Source organism: Giraffa tippelskirchi, chromosome 11 (genome assembly GCF_054371585.1).
Source record: "Giraffa tippelskirchi isolate mGirTip1 chromosome 11, T2T-mGirTip1v1.2.pri, whole genome shotgun sequence".
Taxonomy (NCBI): Eukaryota; Metazoa; Chordata; class Mammalia; order Artiodactyla; family Giraffidae; genus Giraffa; species Giraffa tippelskirchi.
The window spans coordinates 7,842,906-7,861,435 of NC_137285.1; the positions used below are offsets into that span (position 1 = coordinate 7,842,906).

Sequence of the window (18,530 nt, forward strand, 5' to 3'; positions counted from 1 at the left end):
CTTGAAGTATGTCCGTGCTGACCGGTTGGCCCCCTCAACCTCCTGCCTTTAGCCTGAGTAGAACAGGCCTCTCGAGTCAGGCCGCTAGTCCAAGGAGGATGAGGGATGCATGGAGAGATGTGGATCCAGCCCGGCCAGGGCCAAACACAGCAGAGCCCAGCCTGGACCAGCCAGATTTAGATTCAGTTGACTCAGAGACATGTGAATGAGAAATAAATGCTTAGGTGGTGAATGGAGAACTTGGCCATCTTTGAGACACAAATGCTTGGAACACTTTGAAAACCCTCTCCTGCTGCTAAGCATAAAGTTGTTCCCCAGGTGGCTACCCTGGACTCTAGCAGAGCCCTCTGTAGCCTCATCTCACGACCTTCCCCTGTCCTCAGGGATCTTGGGTAAGAGTCATTTCTACCTGGCTTCGGATCCTCATTCTAACTCTTTGTAGCCTTGGAACTTTGAGCCTTAGTGTCCTCATCTGTAAAATGGAGCTTATGATTACCTACCTACACGGGTGTGTTTTAAATGAGGTTATGCTTATAAAGGGGCACAGGGGTAAAGAATCCTCCTGCCAGTTCAGGAGACATAAGAGATGTAGGTTTGATCCCTGGGTGGGGAAGAACCCCTGGAGAAGGCATTGGCAACTCACTCCAGTATTCTTGCCTGAAAAATCCCATGGATGAAGGAGCTACAGTCCATGGGGTGGGCTACAGTCCATGGGGTCACAAAGAGTCAGACATGACTGAGCACACACACATACGCACTGCTTGAAAGTTAAAATTAAAAGCATGCTGAAAATTATCTGGCACATAACCAATACATTTTCAATAGCAGTGGTCGATAATTATCCTTTTTTGGTTGGAATTCATTACTCCAGATCCATTACTCTTGGATTTTACTCATGGTTCATTCAGACTCAGGGGCTAGGATGCCTCCCTGTGTGTCTCCTTGCTGGGGATCCCATACTGCACACTCTCCCCGTTTCTGACAGCAGAAGGACACAGTTCTGAAATGCCCACACACTTGGATTTCCCGTCGGAGCGGCCTCAGCAGATTCTGAGAGGTTCCTGTCAAGTGTTGAGAAGGAGGACATGAATCATGGCTTTCCAGGGAGGTTAAAATCCAGACCTTGGGGCAGTTGCCAGAGATCACACAGGGTGGGGTCAGGTCCTGAGTGTCTTGTCAAGCTGGATTCTCTACTTACTGTGACAAGTCTGAATCCCATGGCGTGAATAACAAGAGCTCAGCCAGCCAGCCACACGTGCTGTGTGTGGAGGATGATACCAGCTCGGGCCAGAGGAGAAGGTGCATCTAACCTGCTTCTCCCGCGTCCACCTCCGTGAGTGAGGGAAGGGCAGCCCCCTCACCTCCCCAGGTGACCTTGCTCTCTCTGAAAGCAGGAAGATCCTGGAGGTTCTGTTGGGGTCTTGTCCTAAAGAGGGTAATTGAAAAAGATGAATTTTACCTTTACACTCTAGCTCATTGGTTCTCAGGTGCACACTTTCCCTACATGGTAACATCTCTGAAATCAGGATGTTTCTGATTTCAACTGACATGAAGGCATTGTGTCATGGGGTAATTGGCACCATTTCCTCATTTCCCATGGCTCATGAAATAACATGTTTTAACAATCAATGGAATTTTAGATTTGGTGAAATATAGTCTTTTTTTTTTCTTTAATGGAGAAGGAAATGGCAACCCACTCCAGTATTCTTACCTGGAGAATTCCATGAACAGAGGAGCCTGGTGGGATCCGAAGAGCTGGACACGACTGAGAGACTAAACCACCAGTCTGTTTTAACAGCTCATGCTTATATAGATTTACTCTGTGCTAAATCCTGTGATTAGTGCTCTACAGGGATGAGCTCATCAGAAAGACTGTAGAAGATTCTCATTCTTTCAAATGAGAAAACCAAGATCAGAAAGGTAAAGACACTTGCCTAAGGTGACACAGCAATGGAAAGGCCCTTACCTTTCTCTTTGTGGTCATTCCTGAATTCGCCTCTCTTTAGTCTGTTCTCTCTGAATGTTCAGTTTTTTGATAAATCAGATCAGGGTTTATTTTGAAGACCTGTCTCTCTGTCTCTCTTCTCCTCTCTCTCTCATTCTTTTTCCATCCCAGCCTTTCTCTCTCCTTCCACAAATGCATGCACACTTCAGATATTCTTGAGTATGTGTGTGGCTCAGTCACTCAGCCATGTCAACTCTTTGCGACCCCATGGACTGTAGCCCACCAGGCTCCTCTTTACGTGGGATTTTTCATGCTAGAATACTAGAGTGGGTTGCCATTTCCTGCTCCAGGGGATCTTCCTTACTCAGGGATCAAACCCGAGTCTCCCACATCTTCTTTGTCTCCTGCATTGGCATTCTTTACCACATTCTTTACCACTGAGCCACCTGCGAAGCCCTTAAGTATCTGGTCCACAAATCTCTCTCTCGACCTATAACACTCCTGAGAAATTTCCATTCTCTCAATCAAAACATTTATCAAGTTTATTTATCTACTATGATCATGGTTCTGGGGCTTCCCTAATAGCTCAATTGGTAAAGAATCCACCTACAATGTAGGAGACTCTGGTTTAACTCCTGGGTTGGGAAGATCTGCTGGAGAAGGGATAGCTACCCACTCCAGTATTCTTGGGCTTCCCTTATGGCTCAGCTGGTAAAGAATCCGCCTGCAATGTGGGGGACCTGGGTTCGATCCCTGGGTTGGGAAGATCCCCTGAAGAAGGGCAAGGCTACCCACTCCAGTACTCTGGTCTGGAGAAGTCCATGGACTGTATAGTCCATGGGGTTGCAAAAAGTCAGACACATCTGAGTGACTTTCACTATCATGGTTCTAGGGAAACTATTCTGTGAGAATGAGAGATGGATAATTCTATCTCCTGATTTTGTGGAGTTTACAATCTCGTATTATGTAAAACTTTTATGTTTGTTAGGACAACTAAATGCACTAGAAAAGTCTTTAGATTAAAAAGTGGTGGATTGCACCATTGTACTTTCACAGATGTCACAGGGCACCCTATCCGCACAAAGGTATAAAAATCTCACTGAGGCTAGCAGAGGCTGGAAAAACTCTCAGTTTAGAACTGGAAGCGGTCTTTGGCTTGGCAAGTGGTGGGGATTTGAACACCTGGGGGAGCATACCGCTCTTTTGTTCTGGAAAAACTGCCTGAATGTGGGCCCCTTGGCAGTGCAAGTGGATGTCAATTGTTTCAGGAAAAGCTGTGAATTCGCCTGTTACCCTGAACACAGACGGTTAAGCCAAGCTCTTCCTCATTCTCTGGAGAGTTTGTTTTGTTTGGGCTGGGTAGGTTTTTTTTTTTTTTTTTTTTCCTGTGTGGGTTTAGCCAGCTCTGTGTAGGAGGTGCAGTTCGCACTGCTTGTTTTCAGGGATTGCTATGCTGTCACGATGAGCATTGCTGATGGGGAGCTGGGGCAGAAGGCTTGATGGCCACAAAAGGGATGAGAAAGCCCTAGGCATAAAACAGATAACTAACAAGAACCTACTGTATGGGACAGAGAACTCTGCTTTATGCACTGTGCTGACCTGAATGGGAAGGAAGTCCAAAAGGGAGAGGATGTATGTACATGTACGGCTGATTCATTTTTCTGTACAGTAGAAACTGATACAACATTGTAAAGCAACTGTACTCCAATAAAAAATTAATTTAAAAAAAGGATGAGAAAGTCCAGCTTCAAAAACGGCCTGGTCCAGCTTGGGGGAGCCCAACCTGGACTTGGCAGTTGAAGGTCACATAGATGGTATAGTCAAAAATACACAAATGCCACAGACCTTTTAAAAAAAAAATTACAAAACAAAGTCTGTTAACTTGTTAAGCCAGTGAGGAATTTCACTGAGCAGATCACACACAGAGGTGATGAAGTCAGGAGTTATAAGTGCTAGAAAGGAATTTTCACAGGGCCGTGCTAATTATGGGTTGGGAGCCAGCTCTGTGGACAGGACTGTATGCAGATCACAGACCCATTGTTCAGGGGGAATCTTCAGTTACTTCCAGTGAGGCCTGGCATTCAAGGTTTCTAAGAGCTTCAGCTGGTTACAACCACTTGCAGTGAGATACAACAGTTAGCTTGGATGTTTTCTAGGCAAGTGCTGATGTAGGGAAGACTAAATTACTCAGACTTCCTGAGAGGTACTGATACTGGGTGATTTTGTTCTGATGCGATCACCTTGCATTGGGCCCAAGGAAGCAGGCCGCCCCTTTATGGTTATCCAGTGGGGCATCTCATAAAGGGAGTTGACAGTTCTGAGACTGAATGTACAAGTGGATGGATGATAGCCAGACCATATATAAGAACAGAACTCTGACTCACAGCCTCTGCAACGATTAGATCCAAATGGTAAGGAGTTGGTCAATAATTGCCAGGTTCTTGGGACTTCCCTGGTGGTCCAGTGGTTAAGGTGCTTCATTGCAGGGGACGCGGGTTCCATGCCTGGTCAAGGAACTAAGATCCCACATGCAATGCGATGTGAGCAAAAAAAGAAAAGTAACTACCAGGTTCCCTAATTTTGTCCACACTTCCAACTTAGTACTGACCAGGAAAAGGAAAATAGGCACTCCTAGCCAATACCCAGGAGACCTTCTTCTAGTGCATATAGGATGCCTGCCTCCAGCTTCCCTGGGCTGAAAACCAGGGCATTCCAATACCTTCCCTTTTTCCCACTACTGAGCTCTCCCACTTCTCTGCTGGCCTTTGCGTTTCTGCCAAATGCAAGTGACTGTGGCTTACTCCTCTGCTTTATAGCCACCTCTGAATAAATTTGCTGTGGTTGTTCAGTCACTGAGTCATGTCCGGCTCTTTGTGATCCCATAAACTGCAGCACACCAGGCTCCCCTTGTCCTTCACTATCTCCTGGAGTTGACTCAAATTCATATCTATTGAGTCGGTGATGCTATCTATCCACCTCATTCTCCGCTGTCCCTTTCTCGTTTTGTTTCAATCTTTCCCAGCATCAAGGTCTTTTCCAATGAGTTGGCACTTCACATCAGGTGACCAAAGTATTGGGGCTTTAGCTTCACCCCCAGTCCTTCCAATAAATATTCAGGGTTGACTCCTTGCTGTCCAAGGGACTCTCAAGAGCCTTCTCCAGCCCCACAATTCAAAAGCATCTATGTTTCATCACTCAGCCTTCTTTGTGGTCCAACTCTCACATCTGTACACGACTACTGGAAAAACTATAGCTTTGACTATATGGACCTTTGTCGGCAAAGTGATGTCTCTGCTTTTTAATAAGCGGTTTAGGTTTGCTCATTTTCCAAGGAGCTAGTGTCTTTGAATTTCATGTCTGCAGTCCTTCACTTATTCTCATTTGGGCGGTCTTCATTTATTTCCACATTCCCACAGCCAAAGGGTGAGCAGGAAAGGAGGACAGTGGAGGTGGCATTTTAAACAAGGAGATCTGCACCCCAGGAATGTAGGAGTGCTCAAAGGCACTCTCGGTGGGGTGGGATCTGCTACCCCTGGGTTTTGGAGGCAGGATGGCAGCCAGGCAAAGGGCAGCCAGGAAAGGCAGATAGCATGGGCTTGGAGCCTGATGACCCGGAGAGGAGCCACCTCAAGCAGCAGCAGAAATAAATCACACATTTGGTTGTAAATCCCTCCTGGACGTTCAGCAACTTCTTGGCAAACTTGATGGTCTAATCTTGGCTATGCCCTGGGAATAAAAAATAAGGGTTTGCACCCAGATGGGGACAGATCAATAAAGGGCCAAGTAAAGGTCAGGGTGAAAAGTGCACAAGACTGGAATGCCAGGAGGCATCAGGGCAGTGGCATAGAGCCCTACATCTCCTCTCCCAGGAATAGGAGATCCACCCTCACTGGTGTTTAAAGAGAAGCACCTCTTGCAATGAGGTGTCACCCTTGATGTAATAGGTCACGTTCCCTCTTCCATGATAGCCATCACCTGTGGCTTGGTTACCCTTGAGAAACCTCAGAAATATTGGTGGGGGGGGAAGCCTACTGAAAAGACAATAATTCTTGCCAGTAGTACAATTTATAACAATAGAAGGGGGCAACTTAAATAGCCAACAAGGGGAGAAGGTTAAATCCGCTAAGTTATAGCCACCCAACAGACCATTATGCAGTTGTTAAAAATAATGGAAGTCTGTTTGAAAGACAGGAGGTGACTCTCACGAAACATCAAGCGGAAAAATTGGACCGTGAGAGTTTGCACCATATGTGCCATTTTTGTGATGAAAAATGACTATGTGGGTAGAAGGAAAAAAAAAAAAGACCATGAGATTTCTGACCGAAATGCTAAGGGTAATAATCTCTGCTTAAGGGCGTGGGTAGACTTTGACTTTCTTCTGTTTGTTTTTTGGTTCTTTCTGAAGTTGCCATAATAAGTATACACTATAGATTTCCATTGGAAAAAGTGAATGTTATTTTGCATGCTATTTTAATAATGGAAATGCTTTGGCTCTAAGCATGGGACTCAACTCTCTTCCTGACATTCCCATGTGCCCCTCCCTGGGGTCTGCTTGGCTGGCAGAAATTCCAGGAAATAAACGAACTGCAGCTTAAGGAGATCTGTTCAGGAACAAGTGAGGGGGAGAATCAAATTCTTCATCCAGTCCCTCGGCCAGCTGTGTCTTTGAAAGAATAAAGATGCAAAGCTTTGAGAAAGGAAGGAGGTAGGGCTCTGGGAAGAGAAAATTGAGCAGAGAGGCTGTGTGGGTGTGGGGACTTGCTGACACAAGCTGGAGTGGGGGGCTGGGTTTACCCTCTCAGTCAAAGTTACACCCTAAATTATAATATTGTTCTTTGATATGAGCAATATCTTAAGTAGGGTGCAGAGGCAAACATCTTTAGACAGTTTGGCTCTTTTAATTGATCCATAATTTAAAATTGAAGTAAGAACAGTGTAGGCTTTCCAGGTGGCTCAGGAGGGCAAAGAATCCACTTGCAGGTTTGATCTCCAGGTCAGGAAGATCCCCTGGAAGAGGAAATGGCAACCTGCTCCAGTATTCTTGCCTGGAGAATCCCATGGACAGAGGAGTCTGGCAGGCTACAGTCCACGGGGTTGCAGAGTCGGACACGACTGAAGCGACTAAGCATGCATGCATGCATGCACACACATGAGAACAGTGTGCTTGAAGCCTCCAACTAAACCCTGATGCTGTCACTACCATCTTTGGAGTGAGTGGCAGCTCTGTTCTTGAGATAGGGCTGCCGAGCTGTTGATCACCGCCAGCCCAGTGAGTTTCAGGAATGACCTGCCTTGGCTTGTGCAGGCACAGCCGCTGTGAGCAGCCTGCCTCTGGCCAGCCATGGCTGAATTTCCTCCTGCTACTCCCAGGAGCACAAAATGTGCTATGAGAGCAGATAATGGAGATCTACCCGGTGTAATGAATTTCTAGTTTCTGGTTTATTACTTATTTATTTTTTATACTGGGTCTTGGTCTCCTCAAGAAAGACAATTTCAGGGTAATTCATCTACTCATCCATCCATCCACCTATTCCTCTGTCCCTCATCCATCCATCTCTCTGTCCTTCCATCTATGTATCCTTCCACTCATCCACCCGTTCAAAGATTTAAGGAGCATTTACAACATGTTAGGTGTTATCCAAAATGTTTGCTGCCCCCAAGAAGCCCAAAATATAGAGAGAACAAAAGGTAAATGAGTTGCTGATCATCAAAGCAGGATATTTTCATTCACTACATGAAGTTTAAATAGGTGCAACCCCTATGCAGGGCAGCGTGGCAACATTAATGCTGCAGCATTAACACCCCAGCATTAACACCCTTGGCCCAGCAATTCCACTTGTTGAAAGTTAACCTACAGATACTCATCCATGCACAGAATGACTCGTGCACTGAGTTATTCATTTCAGCATTATCTGTAATGATGAAAGTTTCCAAAGTTCCATCACCCAAATGACCAAGAGTAGGAGACCGATGAGACAAATGATAATGTATCTATGTAAGAATTTGTATATTCTTATATTCACTAATATGGAAAGATTACTAAGACTTATTCTTAGGTTAAAGAATATACAATAATGTGCATATTATTTTTCCACGTGTACTGAAGAGAAAATAACCTGAGTGTGTTTAGCATTTGTCTGCAGTCTGTTTCAATGCACACAGAGGCTCTTTCTAGAAAATAAACACCTGAAGTGATCCTCAACCAATAAGGGATTGTTGTTGTTCAGTTGCTGAGTCATGTATGACTCTTTGAGACCCCATGGACTGTAGCACACCAGGCTCGCCTGTCCTTCACTATCTCCTGGAGTTTGCTCACATTCACGTCCATTGAATCAGTGATGCTATATAACCATCTCATCTTCTGCCGCCCCCTTCTCCTTTTGCCTTCAATCTTTCCCAGCATCAGGGTCTTTTCCGATGAGTCAGCTCTTCACATTAGGTGGGCATAGTATTGGAGCTTCAGCTTCAGGCCCAGTCCTTCCAATGAGTATTCTGGGTTGATTTCCTTTAGGATCAGTCCTCAGCCTTCTTTACGGTTCAACTCTCACATCCATACATGACTACTGGAAAAAACCATAGCTTTGACTATATGGACCTTTGTTGGCAAAGTGATGTCTTTTGCTTTTTAATATGCTGTCTAGATTTGTCATAGCTCTCCTTCCAAGGAGCAAGAGTCTTTTAATATTATGGCTCAGTCACCATCCTCAGTGATTTTGGAGCCCCCTTGGTGGAAACAACTGAGAAACATGATCTACACTACCTCCCAGAAGTCCGAGAAGGAGTGAGCCTTAATTACCCTTGGTGGTAACCTGCTCACTCACATACACTTGGATTTCCTCCCCTTTCTGTCTCACTTCCTCACTCTTTCACCATGCTGCCTAGGATAATCTCCCAAACTACTTGAGCCCAAATATTTACCTTGAGATCTGCTCTTGAGGAAACACAAACTGAGACAATGCAATTGCTTATGTAGAGGTTGAAAGTAGAACCACTGCAGCCCCTGGGGAGGGGAACTGGGCAGCTGAGGGCAAGAGTGGCAAGAGGGATTTTCATCACGGAACCTTTGACATCTTTTTAAATGCCTAACGTTTTAAATTACCTATCGAGGACTTCCTTGGTGGTCCAATGGTTAAGAATTCACCAGCAAATGCAGGGGACATGGGTTCAATCCCTGATCTAGGAAGATTCCACATGCCACAGGGCAACTAAGCCCATGTGCCACAACTACTGAGCCTAGTTGAGAAAGCTTGCCTGCGGCCAACAATAAATAAATTAATAATAATCAATTAATTAAAAATAAATTACCTCTTGAAAAAAAAATTCCCAATGACACTAACCGATAAATAATACAACTGGGGAGGCACAAAGGACTCTGGGAGCACAGATGTAAAAAAAACCCAAACTCAGCCAGTGAACCTAAGGAGTGAACCATAAACTCTGGCTCCTGGTTCAGCAGGTGTGAATCCTGACTCTGTGACTTGCACGCTGTGTGACAGGCCCCATTTCTTGAATTCTTTGTACCTCAGTTTCCTCATCAGAACAAACTGGGATCAAACTGGGTACTTATTTCATAGGATTGTTGTGAGGGTTAAACACATTAACATATGTGTCTTAGTCCGTCTGGGCTGCCGTAACCAAAATACCATAGACTGGATGGGTTATGAACAGCAGCAATGTACTTCTCATGGTTCTGGAGGCTGGAAGTCTGAGATCTGGGCACCAGCACGGTTGAGTGACGGTTCTCTTCTGAGTCGCAGACTTCTCTCTGTGTCTTCACATGGCAGAATTGGCTGTGGAACTCTCTGGAATCTCTTATAAGTGCACTTATTCTATTCACTCTTATGACTTGATCATTTCCCCAAGGCCCCACCTTCTAAACCATCACCTCTGGGGACTGAGACTTCAACATATGAAATCCTAGGGGCCACTCAGACCACAGCAATATGTGAAGCGCCAGCGTGGCTCGCTGACAGCGCCCCCATGTGTTAGCTATTTGTTGCGTTCAGCTGTGTAGCTTGATCTTGGCCAAATCCATGTTCCTCCTCGGGACATTTTCCTATTAGGTATTCTTCTCCCAGCAGCCTCTCAAATTTCTTCATTCTGTGTGTTTTTCTACTTCCAGGAGGAGAAAGCAAAGACACCTTTGAAAACTTCTGGATGGGTTTGCACCATCATTAGAACTGCATGATGGTCGGGGAGAACCTCACAGAGCCATCAAAGACAGTAAAAGCCCCAGGAACCAATCAGAAGCAGAGGTAAGTTGAGGAGAAGAATTCACGTTTGGGAACAAAATTGTACCGAGCAGCAGTTTTGAAAAGAAGCTAAGGATGAATAGTGGAGAGAGAAACACAAACGGCTTTGGTTTATGTCTTCTTAAAATTTTTATATTTGAATTGGAATTTGCTTCCTTTTCACCTCTCTCTCCACTTGAAAAGAACTAAACTCTGATAGTTAAGCTCGAACTGAGCTGGATGGTCTGCTATGTCACATAAGTACACTTCTAGTTCTTGGTTCTGATATTTAAAGAGGTGCTATTATTTATTGTACACAGTAATATATTTCTTCGTTCACTGGTGTCTCCTAGACCCTAAAGCAGAAAAATGCTTTAATAAAAATTTGCATATTGCTTCCTTAAAGCTGGGAGACTAATCTTGGGGATTGTAGAGTGGTTGGTTTTTGGGATGTTGTAATGAATTATTGCCTAATATCTCTTTTCTTGCGACACATATATGATTAGTAAATGTCTGCTCACTGATTAACTTTGTTTATTTCCTAATTAAGTTTAGGATCAGTTGTCTTATGGTTATAGAAATAATTGTTTGATTAATGTGCAGGAATGTACATTTTCATTATGCTCCTGAATAACTTCTGTCCCAATTAGACGCAACATCCCATGCTGATCTGGGGCACCGGAATTGCAATTTTCACCCATTAAGGAATAACAGTTATATTGATTGGTGATAATTGGGTGCAGATAGTAAATACACATTAGCAAAATTTAAATTATATACCAACTGATTCTTGCAATTTGCTTCCAGAGTAACAGTTATAGAGATGGCCATCCATGGTTTGGACAGAGTAGGAGCTCAGATAATGGCCAATGCTCTTTTTGATCAGTACATTCCATGAAATGTCAAGAAGAACTGTAGAAATGAGCCATCTGCTGGGATTTGATATCTGAGCTTGCAAGTATCTCCTTGAAGTTCTCCCTGGGCGCCTCGCCTGCCTCATTCTAGCGTCTTCCTGTTTCTCTGTCAAGAACACTCAATGGCTCCTCATTGTCTGGCACTGTAGGTTTAAACATGCTGGCTGGTGCCCAGGGATATTCAAAATACAATTCCTCCCTATCCATCCATTTATACTGGGGCTTCTGATGTGAATAGAGATTCACTCAAGGTATCTCAGGAAACTAGCAAATTTCCTGTAAGGACGTGTGGAGCGGAAGCAGACTCAAGAAGCCTGGAGGTAGGTAACTCGGCTATTTCTGCCTGTCTCCATTTCTCTCTCTGGCTGGCTTTCTCTTTGCCTCTGTCTCTCCATCTCTACGTTCGTCTTCAGTGTGCGTCTCTCTCTCCTGTTTTAGAGAGACGGTCTCCTATCTTACCACCAACCAGCTTCCCACCCTCTTGTGTTTTCCCCTCTCCCTCACAGAGCAGCCTGCTAGGGCTTTGTTTTTGCTGTTTCCGATTCAACTCCACCTCCATTACCTTCAGCCCCTCACCATCACCTTCAATCATCTATTTCTCTCGTTTCCAAACCCTGGGGAGGGGTGTGGCCTTTGGACTTTGCTGTGTGCCACTCCCCTTCCACTCTCCCATTACTGACCTACCAGCGGGCTAAATTTTACTTCATATGTTTACAAACATCAGTTCTTTGTGAATTTTAATATTATGTATCACAAAGGAACTTATACGCAGTACCATAAACGGAAAGCCAGCATTTTCCTGATACACATAAATAAAAGCATAACAATAAAAAAAAAACTTTAAATCATATACTTGCCACCAGTTTTATACATCCTGTCCCCCCGGAAGCACTGGTCTAGCTCCTCATCCCTTTGAAGCCACCTCCACAAGCATTCTGTTGCCAGCAGCCTCAGGATTGGTCACCCACAAGTCATGTGCCCATCTCTGTCCAATCAGCTGTGACTAGGGTGAGGGCGTGGTCACCTGATCTAGAGCAAAGGTTTGTGGGTACCAGGCTTCCTTCAAGGACCTAGTGTGCTAAGTAAGTAAAAAATGACTCTCAGGTACTTCTTGTGGTTAGGTTTCAAGCCAAATGCTCTACGCACAAGATCACAGTTTGTCTTCACAGCAACTCCATGGGGAGCTAGTTAGTAGTTCCATTTCTCTATCCTTCAAAACCTAACAGGAATAAACCCCTAAGTTTCCCAGGGAGACTAGACTCCAGGCCCTGGCAAGATGCTGCTCCTTTTGGGACCATTCGCACAGTTCCATCCAGAGCTGCGTCTTTGCCCGGGAAGCCAGTCAGCCCATTGGCCTCTGAAAATGAAACTCCTCTTCTACAAATTTGGAACCCCAAAAGGGGGAATTGCAGTCAGCCAGGGTATTAGCTGTCTACCAGCAAGGTTTATGGCTGAGCCCAGAGAAAAACCTTTCGGGGGAGGGGGTGTTGAGGATGCTGGGAGAACTGCCTCATGCAGAGAGAGGCCTCCATTCCTGACTGCTAATGACTGAGCCACCAGATTGCAGCAGATCAGGTTGCTGCAGAGAGGTGAAGCAGGAGGATAGCTTTGGCTGCAGAACTCGCTGTGTTCCCGCCATCTGCCTCTGGGCTGACCCCACTGCAGTCCTCTGTCCATTTCAGTTACTCCACCCCCACCCTGAGCGATACACTGAGGGTATTTCTCGCCCACTTCTTGCCTCTCCCCACCTCAACACAGTCCCCAGATTAAAAAAAAAAAAAAAGTGATGCTTTGTAAAGGGAGCTGAAAATACAGCATGTTGTCTACTTCGAAAGGAAGAACGTAGCCAGGATGTTGGCTATGATATCACTGGTGCTTTGACGCAGTACCTGATGTGTGTTGCTGCTGCTGCTGCTGCTAAGTCGCTTCAGTAGTGTCCGACTCTGTGCGACCCCATAGACGGCAGCCTACCAGGCTCCCCTGTCCCTGGGATTCTCCAGGCAAGAACACTGGAGTGGGTTGCCATTTCCTTCTCCAATGATGTGTGTTAGGTCCCCCGTTATGATCTGCAAATGGATGAATGAGACAGAGTGGAAGGTGTGGCTGGACCAAGTAAAATAGGAGTCCACAATGAAACAAGAACCACACTGTGTATCTTCTCTGATGGAATAAAAAAATATCACTTCCCTTGAAGGAAACGCCAGTAATTTTAAATTCTAGCAGAATTTCTCTCTTGAAGATTTGGCCAAGAAATACGTTGTGTAATGTAGTTTTCCAAGAGGAAGAAACTGCTGCCTTCCTGAGCGTAGCTCACAGTGGTCCCCAGACCACACTCCCCAAGGGGGCAGTGCTCAGCCCTGCCCAGTGTGGGGTGCAGATTGGTGGGACAGGTTTTGAAGTCAGACTGCCTAGGCTTGACATGAGCTGGTTGTGTGATGCTGGACTGCATGGTCAGTGTGGACAGAGCGTTGGACATAGAGCAGCGGTGGGGTAGGAAAGAATGTTCCTTCCGGGCTCAAATCTGGCCTTAGTCCAACACACAGGTGATGCTGCTGGACAGTTTCCTTACCCTGTGGAAAATTATAGGGTTGGAGTAAGTGGCAGATCTCAAGAGCAGTGCTGTCCATTAGAAATATTTTACAAGACACAGGTGTGATCTTAAATTTTCTTGTAGCCATATTAAAAAAGAGAGAGAGGGAAAAAAGAGAGGGAGGAAACCGTTGAGATTAATTTTAATAATATATTTTATGTAACTCACTCTATCAAAAGTATTATAATTTCAACATGTAATCAACATAAAAGATTATTAGTGTGATATTTTATGTTCTCTCTTTTCTACTGAGTTTTCAAAATCAGGTGTGCATTTTATGTCTTACAGCACATCTCAGTTTGAACTGACTGCATTTGTGCAGTCATTAGTCATTTGTGGCCAGTGGTCACTCTTACTAGGCAGTGCAACTGCAGGGCTTCTCAGGTTGTGTATTTAGATCATGGGATTTTAAGATGGACTGTGCTTTTATTGCAGCAAGAGGGACAAAAGTCAAATACAGGAGAGATTGATGTATGTGTGTGATGCGGGGAGGGGGTACAGATTCAGCTGCTGAGGGAGACTGTGGAATTGTTCATCCACTGGATTCTACAGAACTGGGTTCAAATCCAAGTACTGCCACTTACTGGCTGAGAGTCCTTGGGCAAGTCACTTTATCTTTCTAAGACCAAATTTCCTCCTGTGAAAGTTAGTTCTGACCTTAGGGAAGTCATGCAGATTAAATGAGATAATACGTGTAAAGCACTTAACTCAATACATGGCATATTTTACATACTTAATTATGACAGATATTATTATTAGTCCATTGAGGCAAAATTAAAACCAAAATCACATGCACTGGAGAAAAATACCCACCCCTCTTTTTTTTTTCTCTGTGGGACAAGACTTGCCTAAATGTTCAAGCCTGCAGAAAAGAATGGAAAGTTTGTGGTACTAGATCCTATGCCCCATCGTCTGTCCTGACAGACATCACTAATCAATCACAGCTTCTATCCACCTGAGCCCTGATGAAACCTCAGGAGGCTTCTCATGCAGGCAGTTGCTCAATCTTGAGCAGCAAGCTGATGAAATGTTCGTGCCATCCCTGCCTTAGCTCATAGCACTGTGTGATAGAAGGTGGATGTCAGATCCCCAGGAGGCATTACTAAAAAATGACCAAACACAGGAGAGAGAGAGAGAATGAGAGCATGAGAGGTTCACAGGGGGTTAACGTGAACAGTCAGAGATGGGACTTTTTCCTGTCTGAGTGTTTCTTGCATCTTGGAGTCAGGGTGTCTGAGCCAACACATGGTTCCTCCCTGAATCCTGCATTGGTTGGAGCTTGAGTTCCAGAAGTCTCTCTGGAGTGCCTTCCAGGGCCAGGCATCAGAGCTGGGATAGAACTCTGGCTATTTCTTCTAGGGAGGCGGGTTCGTTTAGAATTCCAAAGGTCTGATTTATCTTGTGCTGAGCTGCCGGCTAGGAACAAATGGCTGACTATTTCCCCAACAGCCCTGCTTCCCGATCATCACTCTTGCTCAGCCCCTCAAGCTCTGAGGGGCTCACGCGGGAATGTGTTAGATCCAGCCCATTCATCTGCCGCCCATGGAGGGAACATCTCCCTGCAGCAGCCCCAGAGCTTCTCTCACAGAGACGAGAGAATGAGAGCCAAGTTGACACTCTTTCCCCTAGGAGACGATGAGGCAGAACCAAGAGGAGGTTTAAGACAAATGCAAAGAAAACAGGTCCATCCATCTTTCCTTCATTTCTTTATTCATTCAACAAATATTTGCAGGAGCCCAGAGCAGTTTCTTAGGATCAGGAGAGGAGCTTGTAAAGATGGATCAGGCATAATTTCTCCCTCAGAGTGTACAGGACATGGGGGAGGCTAGGGCAAGTCAGTCAATAATTGGAATACTCAATAAACATAATGACACCTAACGGAGGTCACTTCACATCACCCCCTGCTGGAAATCTTACAAAGCCTTCTGGAGGCTTTTGAATAAAATTCAATCTCCTGACCTTGGCTCTTAAAGGCTGATACTTTGGGCCTCACCTACCTCTCATACCTCACCTTGACTTGCCCATACTGTGCCTTTCGCGCACTCTGTTCCAGCTACAAAGGCCAAAAGGTCCCCAGTCCCTCCACAATTCTTGCCTCAGGGCCTTTGCATAGCCATTCCTCATTCCTGCAGTGCCCACCCCTGACCTCCTCTTTGTTGGCTTCTTCCCAGTCAAGTCTCAGTCCTATGGCCCTTTCCCAGAGCAGTTCTCTCTGACCCCCACTGACAGTTGCATACAGGTAAGTGAGGCCAAACTAGTCTCTCTGTCTCCAGAAGCCATGTTTTTTGTGGGTTTTTTTGCTTTTTCTTGATAGTGTTTCTTTTATTCACTGTTTGGAATCTGTCTTGCTGATTCTACACACTCGCTAGCAAGTGACTACAGTTCTCAGTTTTGTCATCTGCAAAATGGGGCTATAATACCACCTTAGAGAGACTTATCGTGGGCTCCCCAGGAACCTCAGTGGTAAAGAATCTGCCTGCCAGTGCAGGAGAGGTAGGAGATTCGGGTTGGATCCCTGGGTCGGAAAGATCCCCTGGAGGAGGAAATGGCAACCCACTCCAGTATTCTTGCCTGGAGAATCCCAGGGTCACAGGAGACTGGCGGGCTACAGTCCATACAGTTACAAACAGCCGGATGTGACTGAGCACGCACGCAAAGACTTATATGGATAAAATGAGATAGTTCAAGCAAGGAGCACAATGCTTGGCACATGAAAAGAGCTTAGTAAATACTAGCTACTCTTATTAGTCTGTCTGTGGAGCTAATTGGGAATGAACATGACTTATTCACACAGTGAGGAGTGCTCAACCAGCCTGTCTTCTTAGTCTCTTTGTCAACCACCTTGCAACTGGAGTTTTTCTGTTTTGCCCTTCAAATGCATCTAATCTGAGGATTCCCTCCAGCCTCCTGCTGGCTGCAAAAATCCAGCAGGAATCTGTTTCTGCAGGGGCTGGCGTCCCATCTGGCTGGAATCACCCGCCAGCCACCCACAGCACGAGCACCTCACAAATTAGGGAGATCAGGAGCAGCCACTCAGACAGCTCGCAGGCCGCAGGGCGCCGATCGGTGGCAGAACCACTTGCTGAAGCCGAAATTAACAGGCTTCTTGGGTTGAAGGCTTTAATTAAAAAATGCTAGGGAATTATTTCCTTAATTCAGAGACTTCTTAGTAATCACTTTCCCCTGCTTTGCTCTGAGACTCTTTATCTCCAGCTAGATTAATAGATGGTCTCAACAGCCTGAGCATAGGACCTGTGGCTGGAGTTTCGGGTTCTCAAATGAGGTGAGTGCTCTTCAAGGCTCCGTTCTGTGGTTCCAGACCTCTTCAGGCTGCGTGTTGCCTTTGGTCCCCTGAATTAGGTGAATGGCTTAGCTGACTCGGGCTGCCATTACAGAACACCTTAGACTGGTAGCTGAAATAACAGAAATTGGTTCCCTCACAGTTCTGGAGGCTGGAAGTCTAAGATCAAAGAGCTGGCGAGTCTGTTCTTTTCTGAGGCCTTCCCACTTGGCATGTGGAAAAACATCTTCTGGCTCTGTCTTTACGTGGTCACCCCTCGGTCTATGTTATTTGTGTCCTAATCTCTTTTTCTTATAAGGATACCAGTCACACTGGATTGGCTTCCTAGGTAGTGCTAGTGGTAATGAACCCATCTGCCAGGGCAAGAGACAAGAGACATGGGCTCGATCCCTGGGTGGGGAAGATCCCCTGGAGGAGGGCATCGCAACCCACTCCAGTATTCTTGCCTGGAGAATCCCATGGACAGAGGAGGCTGGTGGGCTACAGTCCATGGGGTAGCAAGGAGTAGGACATGGCTGAAGCAACTTAGTGCAGGCACGCGCGCGAGCACGCACGCACGCGCGCGCACACACACACACACACACACACACACACACACACACACAGATTAGGGCCCACCCTACTAACCTCATTCTGCCTTAATCACCTCTTTAAGGATGTTATCTCCAAACACAGTCACATTCTGAGTACTGACAGGGTTAGGACATTAACATAGGAATATAAGGGGGACACAGTTGAGCCCACATCAGCTGTCTTTCTCTTTGATTCCACAGTTCCCATCTCCACACCTTCTTTTAGCTCAGAAATGATCACACTCTGCTGCGATGGCCTGGGTATTTCTCTTTCTCTCTAAACTGTAAGTCTGTGAGAGCAGGAACCCATTGTTTTCCCCACTGGAATATCCCCATGGTGCTTAGGACATTGCCTGATCACAGTAAATACTCAGCAAATCTTTGTAAAGCCCATGAATGTATTTGCCATCTTGGCCAGCCCTAGAATGAAGTGAGGAGGAAAAGAAGGAAGACCCACCCATATGCTCAGCTTGAGGCTGGCCTGTGGCGGGATCTGGTGGGGTACTGCCATGTGGCTACATCCCTGTACCCAGTTCTCCTTTGAGACATCACCTGTAGGTTTTCTCTTCTCCATCTGGTCACCCTGCCCTCCCACCTTCTACCATCTCATCAGCTAGGCCAGTGTGGTGACTGTATCCAGCAATGCCCACCAGCCCTGCTGCAGATGGCTGGCCAGGCTTTCTCCAGCAGAGCCATCCTAGACAGATCAATAAAGGTCCCTTTCTTAGTAGCTCCAAAAAAAAAAAAAAGCAGTTAATCTTGTCTAGGGTGAGTCAGCTTGCTTTAAAGGTTAGGGTGGAGGTGAAGACATCTATATTGTTTTGTGTCCAGTGTCAGAAAACCAAGTGATATTTTCTTAATGACTTTGTGTGAATGTTTCATATATAACTACTTGTTTTCCTCATTGATCCTCTTGCCAGCTGCTGTCACCCTTTAATTGTTAGTCTCCTCTCCCCTCGCTGCTCCCAGCCTTGCTG

At 45.7% G+C, this 18,530-nt stretch overlaps 1 protein-coding gene and 2 long non-coding RNA genes across 5 annotated transcripts in view; 2 read left to right on the forward strand and 1 right to left on the reverse strand.

Moving 5' to 3' along the window:
* LOC145526698 (uncharacterized) overlaps nt 1–11,928 on the forward strand; it is a 102,235-nt gene extending 90,307 nt beyond the window's left edge. The window contains exons 5-6 of one of the 2 annotated variants that reach the window (XR_014069087.1): nt 10,068–11,311; nt 11,610–11,928. This is a non-coding gene — a long non-coding RNA (uncharacterized LOC145526698). Of the gene's footprint in view, nt 1–10,067; nt 11,312–11,609 lie in introns of those variants that run through there. The other variant, XR_014069088.1, reaches the window with a different exon arrangement.
* Nucleotides 762–12,028, reverse strand: LOC145526701 (uncharacterized). Its single transcript, XR_014069091.1, has 3 exons — nt 11,948–12,028; nt 1,362–1,426; nt 762–1,061 (listed from the first exon to the last, which is right to left on the reverse strand). It is a non-coding gene; the product is annotated as an uncharacterized LOC145526701 (long non-coding RNA).
* A 93-nt stretch (nt 12,029–12,121) lies between these two features.
* The window catches only part of WSCD2 (WSC domain containing 2), a 180,715-nt gene continuing 174,306 nt past the window's right edge, over nt 12,122–18,530 (forward strand). The window contains exon 1 of one of the 2 annotated variants that reach the window (XM_081542965.1): nt 12,122–12,172. The gene's annotated coding sequence lies outside the window, so the exon portion shown is untranslated. The remainder of the gene's footprint in view (nt 12,173–18,530) is intronic. The other variant, XM_081542966.1, reaches the window with a different exon arrangement.